The following is a 22,452-nucleotide window of genomic DNA, read 5'->3' on the forward strand; positions in this document are numbered from 1 at the left end:
TCACAAAACTTGCAGGTGCTGGAAGTCTGAAATACGAATAGAAAATACTGGGAACACCACAAGGCCAGGCTGTGCGGTGGAAAGAGAAAAAGAGGTGATGTTTCAGGTCGGAGATCCTTCATCAGATCTGGCGGAAGTTATTCCACTTGAATCGTTATCTGCTTCTCTTTCCACATTTGCTGCCTGACCTGCTGAGTGCTCCCAGTATCTTTTTTTTTGTTCCATATACCAGCAACTGCAGTCTCTTGTGTCTCCATTTTGCCTTTAACCTCGCATGAAGTGGGGTCGACCGGAGATAATACGCCCTTTTGAGGTTTATTGGAATTGGCAGATAGGTTGACTCCACCACCGTGCATTTCACTTGGAACATGCTTCTTAACTGTGTCAGATTTTCCGAAGTGGGGGGCCAAGGAGTGACACAACGCCCGTCAGCTCTGTGTTAATACGCGGGTTAACGTGTCCAGATTGAAGTTAACGCTCGGCGTTTAGCAAAATACGGCTGAAGACCGCAACGCGGGAAGGACAAACGCGGGAACAAATTTTTATATTTCATTGATTCCTACCGGGTGCAAATTCGATAAGCAAATACTTTCAATCAACATCTTGAACACTTACATTCACGCTGTTTGGTTTCTACAGTAAGTTGCAACCATGAGTTCGGACGCTGAAATGGCCGTTTTCGGGGAGGCCGCAACATATCTGCGAAAGCCAGAGAAGGAAAGACTGGAAGCCCAGAATCGACCCTTCGAAGCTAAAACCGCGTGCTTCTGCTTCGACCCGAAGAATGAATTTACTAAAGGCACCATTAAGAGCAGAGAAGGCGGTAAAGTGGTTGTTGAAACCCAAGAGAAACAGGCATGTGGTTAAAAACAAATAAGTTAATTCTTGTTTGGATTTAGTGGGGGTGGGATCATAATTCGTTTTCAATTAAAACAATCTGTCGGTTATCTTGCAGACTGTGACTCTTAAAGAGGACCAAGTCTTCCCAATGAACCCTCCAAAATTCGATAAAATCGAAGACATGGCAATGATGACCCATCTGAGTGAGCCGGCAGTGCTGTTTAACCTCAAAGAGCGTTATGCAGCCTGGATGATCTACGTGAGTGAAGCTTCTTCTGAAAAAGTAAAAGTAGAAACAGTGCTTTATATTTTGCATAACTCTATAGCCTTTGCCTTCCCTGCCTTTAGACCTACTCCGGGTTGTTCTGTGTCACCGTGAACCCCTACAAGTGGTTGCCTGTGTACAACGCTGAAGTCGTGGTTGGCTACAGGGCAAGAAGCGTCAGGAAGCTCCTCCCCCACATCTTCTCCATCTCTGATAACGCCTATCAGTTCATGGCAACCGGTAACACGGCCACTTTCCAATTATTTTATTAAATCCTGTTAATGCATTAACATTTAGCTTTCAATTTCATTAAAAACTGTACCTTGGTACAAGTGACAATAATAAACCAATGCCAATACCAAAAACCCCTGTTATATTGAGCACCATCGTTTACATTTGGCTTTTCTGTTCACAGATCGTGAAAACCAGTCCATTCTCATCACGTAAGACTTTTGAGTTATCACATGTATATTTTACAGCTGAAAATATTTTTAAGGTGTTTTTAAAACCCTCTATGCTCCTTCCTACATCCAGCGGAGAATCCGGTGCCGGGAAGACAGTGAACACCAAACGTGTCATCCAGTACTTCGCATCAATTGCAGCCAGCGGTGATACTAAAGAAAAAGGAGCCCAGCGGCAGTTCGCTGAAGGTAAGTCAACGTGCTGTGTTGCGGAGAAAGGGTTAAGACATCTCGCAGAGAATTACACGGGAATCACACAGCTCGCAAGTCTGTCGTTGTACCTAACGATGGTGCCATTGGTGTTCCATTGTGTTGGTGGCCATGATCGCTCCTGCAGCAGATCTCATTCCCGCCAGCTAGCAACCTAACCGACTGTTGAGGTGGGCCTCTGCTTCAACTATCTCAGATTTTTTAGAAGAATCTTCCCACTAATCTAATGTGATTTTTTATCTTTCTCCCCTTTCAGCCTTGACGGTTCAAATGAGATTTGGACTTATTCCGGCCCATATTTTCCCGTAATCACCTTTGTTCTAAAGAAAGGCAGATGTGGTTTTAGTATTTCATACCAGCGAGGCATTATTGATTCGTTGTTTCTGCATCCGATGAAATAGCTGTCTCATTATTAATACTTGGCAATTATACTTCTAGGGAACTCTGGAGGATCAAATCATCCAGGCTAACCCTCTGCTGGAAGCTTTTGGTAATGCCAAGACAGTGAGAAACGACAACTCATCTCGCTTTGTAAGTGTGCGGCAATGCAAACAGAAAGTATTGACATCATTCCCAAATCACCGGCAGAGAATAAACTATAAAAACAACCAAACGAGTAAATAATACTTGATTGCCAAGCCACTGCTCAGTAATTTCTGCTAACCCATACTCTAACATTCTTATTTTAAGGGTAAATTCATTAGGATTCACTTTGGGACCACAGGAAAACTGGCCTCTGCTGACATTGAAACTTGTAAGTATTCAGCTGGTTCACAAGTACATAATAACATTTGAAACACCTGTGAGTTTATTAGAGCATTCCTGTTGATGAACTATTGTGTACCTAATGCAGATCTACTGGAGAAGTCCAGGGTGACATTCCAGCTGAAAGCTGAAAGAAGTTACCACATTTTCTATCAGGTTACATGCAATAAAAAACCAGAACTTATTGGTGAGAAATGATAGCATTAACTGTTTTAAAATTTACACCATATTTTATTGATTGTTATATATCAAATACATGTTATTATTTGAAATACATGCAATCTAAATCTACTATTTGATTTCAGAAATGTTGCTCATTACCAACAACCCCTACGACTTTCATTTTGTTAGCCAAGGTGAGGTTTCTGTGGCCAGTATTGATGATGGTGAGGAGCTGATGGCTACTGATGTAAGTTAGATCATTTTAGCTGTGAATTTAATATTCCACCATTTGCTAGCATGGGTATCGTGTCATTGGTTGCTCCTTTTGGTCTCTAGGAAGCCATTGACATTTTGGGCTTCACGGCTGAAGAGAAAGTAGCCATCTATAAACTCACTGGTGCAGTAATGCACTATGGTAATATGAAGTTCAAGCAGAAGCAACGAGAGGAACAAGCTGAGCCTGATGGCACAGAAGGTAAAATTAAAAGAATTTTGAAACACTCAGCAGGTCAGGCAGCATCTGTAGAAAGAGGAACAGATTCAACATTTCTGGTCTGACAAAAGGGGTTCTTGGATCTGAAACATTAACTCTGTTTCTCCTTCCACAGGTGTTGTCCAAACTACTAAATGTTTCCAGCATTTTTGCTCTTTATTTTAAAAGAAATTCATATGCTTATCAATTCTTGTTCCTCAAATTTTAGTCTTCATGTAGAATTCTTCATAATTCTTCATAAACGTGATGTTTGTCAGTATTTGGGCCAATTTAATTTAATGTATAATAGACTATACCTGTGCCCTCTGTTAGCAGGAGAAAACCTTTGATCTATCTGTACCTAGCGCATGCCATCACCTTTCACTGTGAGCTCCTTCAGCTGTCAGTGTACTATTTCTGCACAAATTCTGCTTGGTAATACCAAGAGTGTGCAAGAAAGATCCACAGGTAGTACCAGGGATGTTCGGAACATTGTAGTTCTTCTTAAGGTAGAGAAAATCAAGGGGGGTGGGGTGTATTTGAGAACGGTGTTCAAAGTCATGAAACATTTTAATAAAGTGAAAAAAGAAGTGTTTCTAGCGGCAGATAGCACATAATGAAAAATTGTAGATTTAAGGTAAATGAAAAAAGAATAATGTTAAATTAGGAAAGTTTGTTTTTGCACAAATTTACTGATCTGGAATGTGCTGCCTGAAGTATGATGGAAAATGATTTGTTAATAACTTTCAAAAGAGAGTAGCCTAAGTATATATAATTGAAATAGCCAGGTTGATGGGACAAATAACCTTCCTAAAATCATAGGGCCATTCTAATCTGTGCTGCAGTAGAAGTAAACTTGGGTCTTTGTGCCCATGCTTACTGACAAAATCATTAAAAATGTTACAATGCAGATGGATGACATTCATGCTCATCATGTCCATGTTGGTTGACAAAGAGCTACTGATCCTAATTTCACTTTCCAGCACTTGGTCCACAGCCCTGCAGGACATGGTTCTTCAAGTACACATCCAAGTACTTTTTAAATGCGATGCGAGTTTCTACTCCCAGTCAGGTGTTGAGTTGAACCCCACCCCTCCTTCTTCAAACCTCTGGGTAAAATAAATCCTCATCTCCCCTCTAATCCTTCTATTAATAGTCCCCTTGGTTTTTCATCCCTGTGCTAATGAAATAAGGCCTTTCCGTCTACTTTACCTAGTGTCCTCATAATGTTATGCACCTCAACTAAGTCTCCCCTCAGATCCCTCCATTCCAAAATAAACACCAAAATCCACTTTCATATTAGCTGCAATTTTCCATTCCTGCAACATCTTCATAAACCTCCTCTACATTCTGTTCAGTGCAATAGCATCTTTTTTGTAATGTGATGACTAGAACTATGCATATTACTTAAAATTTAGCTTAATTAAGATCGTACACAATTCTAGCATAACTTCCTTGCTTTAATATTCCATGCAGCATCTAATAAATGGAAGCATTCATATCTCTTTTTTAACCACTTTATTAACCAGACCTGCTACCTTTAAGAATCTATGGACACACTGTACAAACCAAAGTCCCTGTGACTCCCCCAGACCTCTCAGTATTCTCCCATTTATTGTATATTCCTTTGCTTTGTTGCCACTCTCCAAATACATTACCTAACTGGATTAAATTCCATTTGACACTGTTCTGCCCAAATGACCAGACCATCTGCAGCCTCTGGCTTTCCTCCTCACTGCTAACCATGCAGAACACCTTTGTATCCACTGCATGTTTCCTTATCATTCACCCTACATTTAAGTCTGAGTTATTAGTATTAAATTAAAGCTTTGCTCTCTGGCATCCATGGGGAATTAATATTAAATGTTGAAGAATAAAGGAAATAAAATACATATTCTATAGTATTCACCAATAAGCTAGTAATTGGCATTATCCAGCAAGTAAAATAAAAAGCATAAGCGATGCGTAGTGGCACAGGATGCCTTGGTACTCCCTTGGTGTTGCCCTGATGTCAGCCCGGGTGCCCACTCAGAGTTGGTCCGATGGTAACCCAAGTTCTCGCTTAATGCTGCTTCGGCATTGACCTGAGGTCTCCCTTGGCGCTGCCCTGATATTCACCAGGACATTCGCTTAGTGCTGCTCTGGATGTTTCCTCGGTGTTGCCTAATGTCAGTTTGGGCATTTCCTCAGTGCTGCCCCCAGTCCTGGTCCGGCTACTCCCTCAGTGCTGTCCCATTGTTGGTCCAGGTGCTGCCTCTCTGCTGCCCTCACTTGGACTGGGTGCTCCCTCTTTACTGTTGGTTACAGGAGGTGCCAGTTAGTGAAGTGCCGGATAACCGAGCTTTTACCGAATGTTACAGCAGACTAAGCACAGAGCCCTATGGAAACCTACTATTAATGGTCTTCCAGCTATAAAAACACCCATAAACCATTACTCTTTACTTCATGTCATTAACCTAAATTTGGATCCAATTTGCCACTTTGTCTTGCATCACATGGGCTTTTCCTTTTTTGACTATTCTGACATGTAGGGCCTTGTCAAAAATAAAAGCATTACCCTTATCAACCCTCTTGTTCCCTCCTTAAAAAATTCAATCATTAGTCAGACATGACTTTTCATTAACAAATCCACATTGGTCCTGATTAATGTGTGCTATTGTATATGAAGGTTTACGTGCTCCTTTCTGATAATTACCTTGTGGATGACTAATAATTTATAGTTAGACCCTCCACAATTTATTCCCTTACTTGTTTTACCAACATGGGATACACTTCTTCTGGGTAAAGCAACCATTCAGATTAAATACACTTCCCCGCTCTTGGTTTGTAGCCTTGCAGGAAATAACACATTGTGTTCATCGAGGTACTTTTTAAACGTGATGAGAGATTTTGCCTCCACCATCCTTTTAGGGCAGTGAATTTCAGTTCTCTCTGGTCTTCAATTGAAAATATTTGTCTTTACTTTTCTCCTTTCTATCAATTAGCCTGAATTAATGTCCCTTAGTTATTGATCTCTCTACTAAATAGGTCTTTCTTTTTCACATCAAATAATTTTGTACACCTCAATTAAATGTCCCTCTCATCAGCTCTTTTTCAAAGAAATAATTTCAGTTTACATCCTTGTATTTTTCCTCTGTAACCTATTTAGTGCTATCACATTCGTTCTGCAATATGTTGACCTGAATTTATGCAGTACACAGCAGTGTCTTATTAGTGGTTTGAACAGTTGTAGCATGCCCTCCCTATTCTTATATTTGATACCTAACCAGTAAAATATTCCAAATGTTATGTTTTGACTTACCTAGCTATTCTGATGCCTTCAGGGGTCCATGGCCTTGCAGTCCAAGATTCCTCTGTTCCTCCACTCCTCTTCTCATGCATCCTATCACATCATATGTGTTCCTATGCTCTTTTTGCCCTCACCAAGTGCAGTACCTCAGACCCTCTGGAATGAATTCCATTTGCACTTTGCTGCCAATCCATCAATGTCTGCAATCAATAGTTTTGTTCTCCAAAATGTCAACCATACAGACAAGTTTTGCACTACCATTAACACTCCTGATTCAGACTGAGTTGCAAAGTTTTGGTCAACACCTTTGTCTTTCTTTTAATCATCAGCACAAGTGTAGCACAATTTAAAGACAAAAAATATCATAAATGTTCAGAAAATGAGGCTGTATTTGTGAAGAGGCAGACAGGATTAACATTTTGGATTTTAACATTAATTGCTTCTCGCTCCACAGCTGATGCCTGACTTGTTGATCATTTCCAGTATCTTCCGTTTTTATTTCACATTTCCAGCAGCTGTAATGTTTTATTTTCATACTACCATCTTGGCTACCTTCTAGTATTCCAGTATTTTGTCTATAAGCCAGAGATGTTCCTTTTGTGTTGTAACATCCTCAGATTATGACTGAAATATTTTTTGTCTATTTAGTGGCTGACAAGGCAGCTTACCTGATGGGTCTCAATTCTGCTGAGTTGCTCAAATCTTTGTGTTACCCACGAGTAAAAGTTGGCAATGAATACGTGACAAAGGGTCAGACCGTACAGCAGGTATTTATTCACTCCTGATCCTAAAGTGAAATTCTTTTAAAATTGGTAAGACTTAAATAAAACTGTTGGTGCATATTCTCCATCTAATATATACATTATCTTAATAGGTGACCAATGCTGTTGGTGCCCTTGCAAAATCAGTCTATGAGAAAATGTTCTTGTGGATGGTGCTCCGTATCAATCAACAACTGGACACAAAGCAACCCAGGCAATATTTTATTGGTGTGCTGGATATTGCCGGCTTTGAAATTTTTGATGTAAGAGATAAAACAATTATCAGAACATCTAACCTTCTCTATCTATATGATAACAATTATCTTTTGTGATGGGGAGACAAGATTTAAATAATTTTCATTTTACTGTAAAGCATCCACCTTTTTTTTATATAAAAAGAACTTTTCATTATGTCTGCATTTATGATAAAATCTTCTCAAGTGAGCATGAATATAATTACTCTGGAATTATATTCTCCTGCCACGAGGGGCATTTCAGTTTCTCCACTAGGAGTTCGCCATGCTGTTTGTGAATAATTGGTGTTAACCCTGGTTCAGTGGCTCCTTTCATGTTTCTAAAGCAGAAAATTATTGGTTCTATTCCATGGTGTTCAGCAGACAGTCCAGCTGGACACTTCAGTGGAGTGCTATGTTGTTGGAGGCGGTGAAATTGAGATGGGATATTAGATGCCAAATCCATCTATCCATCCAGGTGGATGCAAAAGATCCCATTACACGATTAAAGGAAGATGAGGGGATTTTTCCAATGACTGAAGGATGATATCAATTAAATCACAGAACCAGATTATCTAGTCATTGCTGTTTGTTGACCTTGTTCAAAGTCTGCCTTCTTTTCGGCATTACATCAGTAATCACATTCAACTTCATGGACTTAATGTTCTATGGAACCATCAGAAGATTAAGAAATTTACGATTCAATACAAGACTTCATTTACATGTCAGCAAATTTATATTGCTGTCTTATTATAAAAGTGTCCATAACTTTCAATGACAAAAGTTGATGGGTTCATCAAAGGTGATGTTTCTAAGACAAGCAAACTTCTGTTAAAATGAGTTTAGAGGCTAAGGGATAGTTATAATCCAAGTTCAGATGTAATTCAATTTACATTATTTTACTAACTTTACATCCATTATAAGTTTATTTGTTGATAATAATGTTGGAATTCTCACCCAGTAATTGCGCCCACCTGCTGGTGGTGGTATTGTACGATCTTGAGGATGCAATTGCAGAATGCTATACTCACATGGGAAATTTCCACAATAAGAGTGCATTTGAAATGGGAAAAAAAAATAACAGGACTTATTTTTAATATATTACAGATGGATAGAGATGATGTTTGCCTTCTTTATAAATTTAGTTTAACAACCTGAAAAAAATAGTTATTTATTGAAACTATATTTTATGTGTTCAGTTCAACAGCTTTGAGCAGTTATGTATCAACTTCACTAATGAGAAACTACAGCAGTTCTTCAACCACCACATGTTTGTTCTGGAACAAGAGGAGTACAAAGAAGGAAGGAATTGAATGGGAATTCATTGACTTTGGGATGGATCTGGCAGCTTGCATTGAACTCATTGAGAAGGTAAGAAAGTCAAGGTGCATTGTAGCTACAATTTAATGCTAATAATTGGCACGATGTGGCACAGATTTTTTTCTGGAAAGTGCTGGCACATCTGTGTGGAACTGCCATTGTTTCTCAGCAGAAGTGCTGGTAAATTTAAATTCTTGTGGCAAACCCTGTAATCCCAAACTTGCTGTCTAAACTCGGCCAGACATTTCCCAGCGAGAGTTCAATCCCAGCAGTGGAGCTGAAGTTTGCTGAGTTGCACTGAGAAATCTATGTTAGCACCCTCTCCCGGGCAACCTCTCCAGCATCAAGATTCTTGTTATTCTCAGTTGATTATACAGTGATAGAGTTGTACAGCACAGAAACAGGCCCTTTGGCCCACCATATCCATGCTTACCTTGTTGTCCATCTACACTAATCCCATTTGCCTGCATTAAGACTGTATCCTTCCAGCTGTTGCCTATTTAAGTGTGTGTCTAAATTTCTCTTAAATGTAGTAGTTGTGTCTCATTCCACCATCTCCTCTGGCAGCGCATTCCAGCTTTCAATCACCCACTGTGTAAAAAAGTCACCCCTAAGGTCTCGATAAAATCTCCTACCTCTCACCTTAAACTTTTTCTTACTTTTGATACCCCTATCATGGGACTCTGTCGGGCTAGCATGTCGGACACACGCCCTATGCCATACTTCTGAAACAGACACTCTATTCTGAGCTCTGTCATGGCAAGAGCTTACTAGGTGATCAGAGAAAAATATTCAAGTATGTGTTCAAAGCTTCACTGAAGAATTGCAATGCCCCCACTGGCTCCTGGGAACCTCTGGCCCAGGGCAGCTCAAAGTGGAGAAGGAGCATTAGGGATGATATTGAGTACTGTGAGGCCATGCATTGGGAGCACACAGAATCCCGACATAAAGTGGTGGAGGGAGTGCTCCACCTCACTAACTACTCACCCACCTGTCCAGTCAGCCACCTCCTGCCCTGTCTGTGGAAGATTCAATGGTTCCCACATTAGTCTCATCAGACACCTCAGAATCCACAAAACCAAATCGTCCTCAATTCTGAGGGACTATATAAGGAGGAGAAGAAGAAGTGACTCCTAGATCAAGTGAAAGTTATTTCAAAAGTTTTAATTTCCTTTATTTTTAATAATTCTTAGTTATTTCTAACCCTAATAAACCCTGCATGTTTGACATCTAGCAAGATTGGAAGAAGGGCTTTGCCAAATGTCAAAGGCTTCCAAGGTTTGTTCTGACCTGCCCACTTCACTCCATTATGTTCAAGGCCTTTCAGGTGTTTAAGATTCTGTTGCTTGATGCTGGGATCTCCTGGTTAAGCTAGGCCAATCTTCTGCATATGGATGAGGTAAATTCAGGAAGGTAAATATGGTAAGGAATGGGCACAAGGCAGTAAAATCTGGGCCAAACATGTTTGTAACTGCCTTACATGCTTGTAATTTAATGAATTTTTATTTTAATAAATGCTAATTTTAATCAACAGCCCATGGGGATCTTCTCAATCCTGGAAGAGGAGTGTATGTTCCCCAAGGCCTCAGACATTACTTTCAAGAATAAACTGTATGACCAGCATCTTGGAAAGTCAAGCAACTTCCAGAAGCCCAGGCCTGCCAAAGGAAAGGCTGAAGCTCACTTCGCTTTGATTCACTATGCTGGCACTGTGGATTATAATGTCAATGGATGGTTGGAAAAGAACAAAGACCCACTCAATGAAACAGTTATCACACTGTACCAGAAGGCTTCACTGAAACTTCTGCAAACACTTTACAGTGGCCATAGCGCAGAAGGTATGATCTGAACAGTTCACAACCATTTTATTGATTTGAAGACTATCTTGACAAATTGATATTATTTTTCCATCATTTTTCAATTACTTATTTCTGAAAATGCTCTTTGCAGCTGAAGCTGGTGGCAAGAAAGGGAAAAAGAAAGGTGCATCTTTCCAAACTGTATCTGCTCTTTTCAGGGTATGTTTATTTATATGTCAGGATTCTGTGTTTTGGTTATGGGTAAAAGGTACATAAATTCAAGAGTTTTGCTTTGTTAACCAAAAGACTGAGATTAAGTTTTGCTGTAAGAAATATTTTAAACAATCTCAAGCTTTTTATTTTATACTGTACTAACATTGAAACACTGATTGGAATGTCCATTAATTTATGAAGAGTACAGCACAATATAATAAACAATCATAAAAATGCTAGAAAAGTGTTGAAGTTGTATTCTCATCTACAGGAAAACCTGAACAAACTAATGACTAACTTAAGGTCCACTCACCCACATTTTGTGCGATGTATAATTCCCAACGAAACAAAGACACCAGGTAACAGAAATAGATTCTTTTAATATTTCCAAGAAAAACATAACTTGTAGTAAAATGCAGTGTTTCTCTTATCTTTCCATGATCTTTTTTGTGCTCAGTAATGAAGTCCAAATCAGTTTAATTTTGTTAAGCTAAATATCTGACTAAGTCATAGGAAATTTAATATTTTTAAGAAGCCAATTTTTTAAAATAATTTTTGCATATCCTAGGTGTCATGGATAATCACCTAGTCATGCATCAGCTCAGATGCAATGGTGTGCTGGAAGGAATTAGAATTTGCAGAAAGGGATTTCCAAGCAGAATCCTCTATGGTGACTTTAAGCAAAGGTGAGGAGTTTTGCTTTAATGAAATACAGAATTATCAAACATTGCAAGTATTAAATTAATAAAATTATTCAAAAGAAAATTAGCTTAAAATTTCTCCTTTTAAAATGTTCAAATATTAAACTGAACAGATATAGGATTCTGAATGCAAGTGCAATCCCCGAAGGACAGTTTATTGATAGTAAGAAGGCATCTGAAAAACTCTTGGATTCCATCGATGTTGATCGCACACAATATAGGTTTGGTCATACCAAGGTAAGATGCTATATACAATGATCTTCCATCTACTATAAGGTTAGAAGTGGGAAATGATTTCTGATGATGCACAATGTTCAATTCCGTTTTCAGTTGCTCAGAAAATGATGCAACTCACACCTACATATGGCAAGAACTTGGCAACATTCAGGCATGCGAAACAACTGCATTCATACCAAATAAGTGCCTAGCAATGACCATCTCTTTTCCATGACATATAGTGACATTACCAATGGAAGTTTGCTGGGGTATAAAATTAAAACCCCAACCTGACCATAGTCAATCCAAACCGCACATGAGCCTGAGTACTTAAGGTTCTTACTAAGCATAAATGAATCTGATCCAATCATCAATGTCAAACAGTTTATTCATACGTGGTGATTGTAAGTAAATTATCCTGATCAAGATATGCCCTGCTATAGCCCAAACAGACTCAAATTCGAATATCCCTGTTATTTTATAATGAGTAAAGTGAGAACTGATTACAATCTGAAGTTATTCATTCCACTGAAGGTATTTTTCAAAGCTGGCCTCCTGGGTGCTCTTGAAGAGATGAGAGATGAAAGATTGGCTCTACTTATGACCCGTATACAAGCTGTCAGCCGCGGATATCTCATGAGAGTTGAATTCAGGCGGATGATGGAGAGAAGGTAAAATGAATGTACCTACATTCTGACGTGCTTTGTTTTAAGGAATGTTCCATATGCCTTGCCATTGGTTGTGCAATTGACTTTGCATTTGTTTCTTCTAGGGAGTCAATCTTTACTGTGCAGTACAACATCCGTGCATTCATGAATGTCAAGCATTGGCCATGGATGAAACTCTTCTTCAAGATCAAACCTCTTCTTAAGAGCGCTGAATCTGAAAAGGAAATGCAGACCATGAAAGAAGAGTTTGAGAAAACTAAGGAGTTGCTAGCCAAATCTGAAGCACGGAGGAAAGAACTAGAGGAGAAAATGGTATCTCTGATACAGGAAAAGAATGACCTGGCTCTTCAAGTACAGGCGGTATGTTTTCTTGATTAAATTATTGTAAATATTTTCACATTCATCAACAATATGTTTGGTAAAATAATTCAGTCTTTAATAGTTCTTACTTGTTGAATTTAATGAGTACTATTCATTATTGTAATTTTGCACTTATTGAGAAGGTGATCAAATATATTTGCCTTGTTGTCACACAAATGAACCATCACCTTTATTTTGCACTGACCAATTTCCTTAATAGTTTGAGAAGAATATTCCACTTTTCACATCAGTCATTCATATAAAACCTTTGGGAGATATTTTTAATCTCTGTCAAGCCAAGAGAAATTCTGTGTGAGGCTTGGAGAAGTGATCAAGACAGCTAATATATTTCACATAGAAGCCATAAAGATGGTAAAATGAGGGTAATTTTATTTTAGCTATCTGGGTGGAATGGATCTTAGACCTCACAAGAGAAGCTTAACATCACTGATCAATAAAAATACAGCAAATGATAGAAATTGGAACATGCAGTAATTCATTGTCATAATTAGGTTTATTTCAAAATTTGTATTTGTTCAAGATCTTTGTCAAATCAACCAAGTTTTGCCTCGGCCTTGGATACAATGAAATTCATATCTATCCTTGTTTTAAAAACATAGTAAATATGCATATTTTGACTGTCAGGAAAGTGAAACTCTGGCAGATGCTGAAGAAAGATGCGAGGGGCTCATTAAAAACAAAATTCAACTCGAGGCTAAACTCAAAGAATCAAATGAAAGGCTGGAGGATGAAGAAGAAATTAATGCAGAGCTCACTGCCAAAAAAAGAAAGCTAGAGGATGAGTGCTCAGAGCTGAAGAAAGATATTGATGACTTGGAGCTGACGTTGGCCAAAGTGGAAAAGGAAAAACATGCCACGGAAAACAAGGTAAACAACACATCTAATTTTAACATAATTATTTTTAGGTCTGAGGAGTCGATATGCCAATCATGTGATAAAAGAGGGACATAATTAATTATAGTGCTTCAGAACATGAAGTGATAGGATTGTCCTTTTACAGGATGGTGAAATGCATTACAAGAGAGTTTTTTTTCCCTTTTTTTGCATGATAAAATATTTCACTCGCATGGGCAATGCTACCACAGTACATGGAGGGATAATTGATATATACTTTTGTGAAAACAGGTCAAGAACCTTACAGAGGAAATGGCAAGCCTTGATGAAAATATTATCAAGTTAACAAAAGAAAAGAAAGCTCTACAAGAGGCCCACCAGCAGACCCTGGATGATCTGCAGGCTGAGGAAGACAAAGTCAACACTTTGACCAAAGCCAAAGCAAAGCTGGAACAGCAAGTTGATGATGTAAGTTTCTTTAAAACGAACTATTATTCTTTCATAAATCCTTTCTTCCTGAAATTTCTTTGAATATCTAAACTTGCTTTTAATCAATGCAAATCAGCTTGAAGGTTCTCTGGAGCAAGAGAAGAAGCTTCGGATGGATCTTGAAAGGTCCAAGAGAAAACTTGAAGGTGATTTGAAGCTATCCCAAGAAACAATAATGGATTTAGAAAATGACAAGCAGCAAATGGAAGAGAAGCTGAAAAAGTGAGAATTGTTGCTATTGGCTTAAATTGCTGACTGTATCATTTTTTTTTGTAGACATTGACTTAATCTATTTGCATTGCAGAAAAGAGTTTGAAATTAGCCAACTTCTAAGCAAGATTGAGGATGAACAGGTTTTAGGTGCTCAGCTACAGAAGAAAATTAAAGAACTTCAGGCAAGTCCCGTTATAAAAACAAATATTTGGGGATTTTGAGCAATGTGTGCACCATACAAAATTACATCATGCAGCTAATCAATAAATAAATAAATATGCATTTTAGGCTCGTATTGAGGAGCTTGAGGAAGAAATTGAAGCTGAACGTACTGCTCGTGCGAAGACTGAGAAACAGAGAGCCGATCTTTCTCGGGAACTTGAAGAGATCAGTGAGCGACTGGAAGAAGCAGGTGGTGTGACTGCAGTACAGATTGAAATGAACAAGAAACGGGAAGTGGAATTTCAGAAATGCGCCGTGATCTGGAAGAATCGACCCTCCAGCATGAAGCCACAGCTGCTGCTCTTCGCAAGAAGCAGGCTGACAGTGTTGCAGAACTTGGGGAACAAATCGACAACCTGCAACGTGTGAAACAAAAGCTGGAAAAGGAAAAGAGTGAACTGAAGATGGAAATTGATGATGTCACCAGTAATATGGAATCTGTATCAAAAGCTAAGGTAAGTTCTAAAAACCTTCATTGTTGAATACATAAAGAAATAATCAAGTTCTTAAATTTAGTACACAAAACTTATCACAATTGTTTCCTCCAAGGCTAATTTTGAGAAGCTCTGTCGTGCCCTAGAGGATCAACTTAGTGAAACTAAGGCAAAGAATGATGAGAATGCAAGGTTAATTAATGATCTATCAACCCAGAAAGCTCGACTGCAGACTGAAAATGGTAACACCTGGAATAAAACTAGAATTTTCAACAGTTACATCTTAGCACTTGCATTGCTTATTTTTACATTAAAGCTGGAGTTAACTCTTAATTTCTTTCCAGGTGAATTTGCACGGCAAATAGAAGAGAAGGATTCCCTGGTTTCTCAAATGACAAGAGGAAAGCAAGCATTCACTCAGCAGATTGAAGAGCTAAAGAGGCAGCTAGAGGAAGAACTGAAGGTAATTTTTCAGGAAAATTATCTGCTCTGCTCAGGTGCTGAAATGGCAAACTGTCAGACAAGATGCCAAGTGCATGATCTGAGCTTTGCACAGGAAAATTTGGCATGTTATTGCCATCAGTTGATTAACAAGTACAGGACTTGATTATGTAAAACCAATGAACTCTGCAGTATCTGACTAATTTAATCCTTGCATTAGTGTTTGCAATTTATTTCATTGAATGCATTGCAATAGATTAATGCATACAGGCAGTCCTCAGGTTATGACAGGGTTTCATTCCTGAGAACGGTTTATAACCCGAACTGTTTGCAAGCCGAAAATAGTGTGTGGGAGAGGACCATAGAAACAGTTGTGAAGGGAGATCAAGCAGGTACGGGACACAGGAAGAGCTGTTGCTATCCATCTTCATTGACTCACTGAGTGAGCAATTGAGTCTGCACAGCGCTCCCAGCTCTGCTCGGCTTGGCCCAGCCCCTGATTGTTGCAGCTCCATCCCCATCCATCCTGTCAGTCTCCCAAATACTTGTTCATATGTCCATAAGTCAGACATTTGTAACCTGGTGAGGACCTGTATAACCTTTTACCAAAGGATTATGATGACTCCTAAATGCTTTTAATTAATGCTCATATTGGAAATAAAGCATTATTTTAGCATTTTCACTTGGTCATTTGTCAATATCTGTGACTTATTTAAAGGCCAAGAATGCCCTCGCCCATGCCCTTCAGTCATCTCGCCATGACTGTGATCTGCTCCGTGAGCAATATGAAGAGGAACAGGAGGCAAAGGCTGAGCTCCAGCGTGGAATGTCCAAGGCCAACAGTGAAGTGGCTCAGTGGAGAACAAAATATGAAACTGATGCAATCCAACGCACAGAGGAACTGGAAGAGGCCAAGTATGTTCCAGTGACCACATTTTTTGCTGTTGTTTTTTTCATCTTAAAATGAACCATTTAGCACAACTGGTCTCTGCCAATGTTTTCGAGACCCACACCATGTTAAGATATCTAATCCTATTAACATACCTGTTAGTTTCTGCCTCATGTATTTACATTACTTTCCCATAAACATATCTACACAATTTGCTTCAGCTATTCCCTGCCATCCACCTTCTAAACTCACTCTGACTAAAGAAGTGTTTCCTGAATTTCCAGATTTATTGATGATTAAGTCTAATAAGGAACTTACAGCTTTTGATTTTAGGTTCACCATAAGTGGAAAAATCTTTATGACTTGTTATTAGATCTCTTCATCAGTTTACAAACTTATGAACATACACATTTGGAGCACGAACAACTACTTCATGCCTACCTCTTTATTAAGACCATGGCTAAAGTGACTGTACCTTAACTCCTTATTCTTGTCTACCTTTCACCCCCTTGCTTGCCATGAATCTATTGACTTCAACCTTAAAAATATTCAAATACTCTGCCTTCACTGTCCTCTGAGGAAAATATAATTCTGAAGATTTATGACCTGTCTGAAGGAAAAGAAAATCACCTCATATCTGATGTAAATGGGCAATTCTTTACTTTTAATTAATGACCTTCAGTTCTAGATTCTCTCACAAGAGGAAATGGCTTCTGCACATCACTCTCACGACCTTTATTAGCTCACGTCTTAATCTTCTGTTTTTGAGAGAAAAGAGTACCCCAACGCTAAACAATTTGTGATGGTTACATCTCAGTGCCATTGTATGCTCCATCATGGGCACAACCCTCCCCGCCATCAAGGACATCAAGAAGGCGGCATCCATCATTGAGAACCCTAACCACCCAGGACATGCCCTCCTCACGTTACTACCATCGGGGAGGAGGTACAGGAGCCTGAAGACCCACACTCAACAGAACAGCTTCTTCATCTCTGCCATCAGACTTCTGAATGGTCCATGAACTCATGTGCACTACCTCATTATCCCTTTTTTGCACTATTTATTCATTTTTATAACTTACAGTAACTTTTATGTCTTCATCTTGCAATGTAGTGCGACCACAAAACAACAAATTTCACAACATATCTCAGTGATAATAAACCTGATTCTGATCATGTGGAAAACAGAACATTGTGCATTACTCTAAGTCAGGTGGAGTCAAGATTAATTCCACTCCTTTTCAAGTAAACAGAAGTGCTATTTCTTTTTATGGTTTGTGCAATTTTCTGCACAATTTTGCCGCAATTCAATTTTGCATGTATTGATATTTTCCAGGAAAAAACTTGCCCAGCGACTTCAAGAGGCTGAGGATCACATTGAGGCAGTGAATTCTAAATGTGCCTCCTTAGAAAAGACCAAACAGAGACTTCAAAATGAAGTTGAAGATCTAATGATTGATGTGGAGCGAGCTAACGCTGCTGCAGCTGCTCTTGATAAAAAGCAGAGGAACTTTGACAAGGTATAAATCAGATCTTTGAATTTGATCAATAAGATGAAAAGTAAGATCCCCTTTCATCCATGATAAATGGAAAACTGTTTACTCTTGTGTGCTGTCAGATCCTGGCAGATTGGAAACAAAAATATGAGGAATGTCAGTCTGAATTGGAGGCATCTCAGAAGGAATCTCGTTCCTTAAGTACTGAACTCTTCAAAATGAAGAATGCTTATGAAGAATCATTGGACCAACTTGAAACACTGAAAAGGGAGAACAAAAATCTTCAACGTATGTTATTTTTCAACCTTCTTTTGTCTTTGTCTATTATGGTCTCTTCTGCATTGATTTAAACATTTATGGCCGTGCCTCCAGCAAGACCCTAAGCTCTCTAATTCATTCCCTAAATAGTCTGCCTCCTTGGTTCCCTCACTTTTTTTAATATTCTACTTAAAACCTACCTGATTAAACAAGCTTCAGTTGTTTGGTGTCAAATTTTATTTGATGACACTATCATGTTAAAGCGTGGAATATTTCACTGTGTTAAAGCACATGATAAGGACTAATGCAACAGAGGAAGCTGCTTCACTGCAAATATTCTTTTCTTCAGAGGAGATCTCCGATTTGACCGAACAACTCGGAGAAAGTGGTAAAGCTTTGCATGAGATGGAAAAGGCTAAGAAGTTGGCTGAAACAGAAAAGGCTGAAATCCAGAGTGCCCTGGAAGAAGCGGAGGTATGTGAGCAATGACAAGATTACATCATCAATATCGACAAGATTACATCATTTCCAACAATTTTGAAAGTGAGTGAAATGTGCAGCCTCCAAGACACTTGTTTAAACATTTTCTTTCTGTACAGGCAACTCTTGAACATGAAGAAAGCAAGTTCCTTCGTATCCAGCTTGAATTAAATCAAGTAAAATCAGAAATTGACAGAAAGATTGCTGAGAAAGATGAGGAAATTGATCAAATTAAGAGGAATAATCAGAGAATTGTGGAAGGTCTGCAGACATCATTGGAAGCAGAGGTCAGAAGCAGAAATGATGCTCTGAGAATCAAAAAGAAAATGGAGGGCGATCTGAATGAAATGGAGATTCAGTTGAGCCATGCAAACCGCCAGGCAGCAGAAGCCACGAAGCATCTCAGGAATGTACAGACTCAACTTAAGGTATAAGCAATTTAATGTACAGTATTACTTCATCATATCGTCTCATATTCTTGAGATAAGTTTTGAAATTGAATTAGCATCCCCGGGTACAAAGATATTAGACTGGAATTTACAGCGAAATGCATGAAAATCTACATCCAGCTGCCAGAACTTACTTCCCTCTCCACCAGAAACATCAGGAGGTTTGAGACTCTTGTGTGAACATGAAGTCCTGAACTTGCTGGCTGAGTTTATCTGGTGATTTTGCAGTTGCACTCCAATGTTAGACTCCCCACAGAGTCCAGCAATGGAGTGCAAACTTGCTCAATCCCCAAGTGGTAATGCTGAAGAGTCCACCTGCTGAACCAGTGCCAGAATTGGCACAGGAACACTAAGACCATTCATTTAAATAGAGATGTATGGCTTTGAGGCCAAAGGTAAAATAGATATTATTTGAATTATTTACTATAGTTTTAATGTGTTAATTATTTAAAAGTGTTTAAGTGATTTGTTTAGAAGTTAAATTATATTTCTTTCTTTCATTATTTAATTCATTAATAATAATATCATGGATATTCAGAAACATTCAAGGTCCATGACAGGTTTGAAGGCCAGTACTTGTCAAAGTTTAGTTCAGCAGAATCATGGGTGTGGATTGTTCTCGCCCATCACATGGTAGCACAAGGCCTTGTCCCGCATGAGGCTTCTCCAGTTTACATTATGTCTTTACTTAATAGCAAGTCAACATGGAGCCACAGGCAAAAAGTAAGTCCATTATTTTTCTGTATCTCAGCGGCAAATATAGATCGCTCACCCCTGCAGCAAATTCTGCCCCTTTAATTTCAGAATTAATAAATGGTTTTACAACTAATGAAAAATATTTTATTCCTTATTAAGGAGGCACAGTTACATATAGATGAAGCTTTGAGAAGCAATGAAGACCTCAAGGAGCAGTTGGCTATGTCTGAACGCAGAAGCAACCTTCTTCAAGCTGAAGTAGAGGAATTGAGAGCAGCTCTGGAACAAACGGAAAGAGCTCGCAAGCTGGCTGAACAAGAACTTACTGATGCCAATGAACGTGTGCAACTTCTTCATTCTCAGGTATATTGATGCCTGATAGATTTGAACATGATTGTTTAAAAATACTATTCCCTGGTGAAAAAAATCAAGTCTTCTCCCATGTAATTGAAGGGGTCTTGTTTCACTTTTGATAGAATACCAGTCTTATCAATACCAAAAAGAAGCTTGAAACGGATATATCCCATCTTCAGTCCGAAGTAGAAGATGCCATTCAGGAGTCTAGAAATGCGGATGAGAAGGCCAAAAAAGCAATTACTGATGTAAGTTTTATATTCATTCTTGCTCTTGGGTACTTTAGGCTGATTATATGACTCAATATATCATATGTAATTACTGTAAGGCTGCAATGATGGCAGAAGAGTTGAAGAAGGAGCAGGATACAAGTGCCCACCTTGAGAGGATGAAGAAGAATCTTGATCAAACAGTGAAGGACCTGCAGCACCGCCTGGATGAGGCAGAACAGTTGGCTTTGAAAGGAGGAAAGAAGCAGATCCAGAAACTGGAGGCCAGGGTATGTAAGAATAATGAAGCACAGATTACTTGCTTGAATAGAAGTACAGAATTCCACAGCAATTTCTTCCCTCGTTATCAATATTAATATTGTCCAACCTCAGGTACGTGAACTGGAGGGTGAATATGAAGCAGAACAGAAGCGTAGCACTGAAGCTATCAAAGGTGCTCGCAAATATGAGAGACGGGTCAAGGAGCTTACCTATCAGGTAGGGAATTCAAATTTATATTAAGTACAAATAAAAGGCATTTCAAATTATTGACATTGATGTCCTGCCATTTAATATTTTTACAATAGAGTGCAATCACTGTCCTTTTCAATCGTTTTAGTCTGAAGAAGATAGAAAGAATCTCTTGAGGCTGCAGGATCTGGTTGACAAGTTACAACTGAAGGTTAAAGCCTACAAGAGGCAATCAGAGGAATCTGTAAGTAATTCTGGATTTTTTTTTAGATTATTGGGTAATAAAAAGTGCAATACTTACATTAAAAATAATACGTTTGATTGGTATCCAAAAGCTTAACATTTTTTACATGATTCCAGGAGGAACAGGCTAATGTTCACCTGTCCAAGTTCAGAAAAGTACAGCATGAACTTGAGGAGGCTGAAGAGCGTGCTGACATTGCAGAATCCCAGGTTAACAAGCTCAGGGCTAAAAGCCGTGACATTAAGGTAAAGTCTGTGTTTTAACAGTGTTAAGAATATTGCAACAAATGGTAACCTTGAGCCCATCAGTCTACGTGATGTAGATCAATATATCCTAAATGTCGATATTAATATGCTGGTAGCTCCAACATGAATTCAGCCAGGCAGAATTGCATACCGTGCTAGGAAGGAATTGTTGGGATGCCAGAGGAACAGGCAAATGCAGCAGATCCTTCCCTAAAAGCAAAAAAAGAAGTCGATATGTTTAAAAATTCAGGTGAATAGGTGATATTAACTGGAATGCTAAGGATTTGTAAACCAGATTTAATTAAGCAAGTAGTGTGATTTCAGGCACAAGGTATGTGAGGCTTCCTTTTGTGGAATCTCATACTGGTCTTGAGTTGGGCGACAACCCTGGAGACACACTGGCAGTTTTGCATGACTGCACAACAGAAATTGCTTTGTATAGGGAACACACCCTCAATTGTAAATACAGTGGTTATCCAGAAATGATAGTAAGAGTTTGTACAAAGATGCAAATACTTTCCTAAAGTATTGTTCAATTATTGGATCTTTGCTCATTAAGTGGAATGTTTTTATTTTACAGATGGTAGTCCAAGCTGAAGAATAATTACAAGCTTGAAGAGTTCACTGAAGAAATTCACAAAATGTGCATTTCTTTGTAACTTATTTTTGTATATTAAGTTGGACTTGTTAGTAATGCATTGCTAATAAAGATAACATCAACCTGCTGTGGCTTGTTATATCCTAATTTTGTTAGCAATGGTAAATCATTAGAGAGAAAAAAATGAAAAATCTGTCATTAGATATTAAAATGATATGTAAACCAATTATAGTTATTCCCAATTGTATTGCTAATTATTTGTTCTCAAACTTAGTATAACTGTTGTTGAAGTGCAAGCTTCCATGATAATTCAGTCACTTATCCAGTGGCTAAGACTGATGGCCACAGAGGTTTCAAATTACCCACTGAATTATATAATTTGCCTGAAGTAGGAAGGTTATTAAAATTGTCAGGTGAAAGTTGGAGAGCGCAGCCAATGTTGCTGTACTCCCTCGGCTGTGCAGTTGTAGTGTACCAAATGATATTCTTTGTGTTAAAACTGTAAGTTGCTATGCTACTTTTAGCTAGGATATGACTTCTAGATACTTAAATGTTCACACTGATCTTGCACTCCATAACCTTGCCCAAGTGACCACTCATATGTAAGCATAAAAATGAATGTACGAATGTTATTTATCAGGATTGTCTTAATTTAAAGACAGTATTAGAAACAT

At 38.6% G+C, this 22,452-nt stretch overlaps 1 pseudogene; it reads left to right on the forward strand.

Annotated features, from left to right (window-relative positions):
* Positions 1-651: 651 nt before the first annotated feature.
* LOC127580128 (myosin-4-like) lies at positions 652-21,198 on the forward strand (annotated as a pseudogene).
* Positions 21,199-22,452: the final 1,254 nt, after the last annotated feature.

The sequence above is a fragment of the Pristis pectinata genome, chromosome 18 (assembly GCF_009764475.1).
Source record: "Pristis pectinata isolate sPriPec2 chromosome 18, sPriPec2.1.pri, whole genome shotgun sequence".
Lineage (NCBI taxonomy): Eukaryota > Metazoa > Chordata > Chondrichthyes > Rhinopristiformes > Pristidae > Pristis > Pristis pectinata.